The sequence below is a fragment of the Pteropus medius genome, unplaced genomic scaffold (genome assembly GCF_902729225.1).
Source record: "Pteropus medius unplaced genomic scaffold, Ma_sr-lr_union100, whole genome shotgun sequence".
Taxonomy (NCBI): domain Eukaryota; kingdom Metazoa; phylum Chordata; class Mammalia; order Chiroptera; family Pteropodidae; genus Pteropus; species Pteropus medius.
This window is the reverse complement of record NW_024350319.1, coordinates 8,921,004-8,921,455: the sequence shown is the minus strand read 5'-3', so window position 1 is coordinate 8,921,455 and position 452 is coordinate 8,921,004. Positions and strand designations below refer to the sequence as shown.

At 32.3% G+C, this 452-nt stretch overlaps 1 non-coding gene across 1 annotated transcript; it reads left to right on the top strand.

Annotated features, from left to right (window-relative positions):
* LOC120583569 (U6 spliceosomal RNA) lies at positions 1 to 102 on the top strand. Its single transcript, XR_005647808.1, has one exon. It is a non-coding gene; the product is annotated as a U6 spliceosomal RNA (small nuclear RNA).
* The last annotated feature ends 350 nt before the right edge of the window (positions 103 to 452 follow it).

Genomic DNA, 452 nt, shown 5'->3' with positions numbered 1-452 from the left:
TCACTCTGGCAGTACATGTAACAACACTGGAATGTTACAGGGAAGATTAGCATAGCCCCTATGCAAAGATGTCATAAATTTGTAAAGTTGCCATATTTTTTTGCATAGTTAATTACTTCTTTCTTTGGGCTCCCATGGCACATTGTATGTACATCAGTTGTCATCTTGCTGTATTATAATTATTTATTTACTTTTCTGTCCCCCTCATAAAACAGAATTCCTAAGAGAAAGAAATTATTATTTGTATCCATAGTGGCTAGCACAGTGCCTGGCTTCTTAAAAGCACCCAGAAAATATTAATGAATGAATAAAATAATGAATAAAAGTTTTATATTCCATAAGTAAGAAATATGCAGCAATTTTTTGTATACATCATCCAGATTAGTATATATCTATACTAATCCAGAAAATGATGCTGAAACAGTTAATCCTTTTCTTCTCTCCTCACCTTG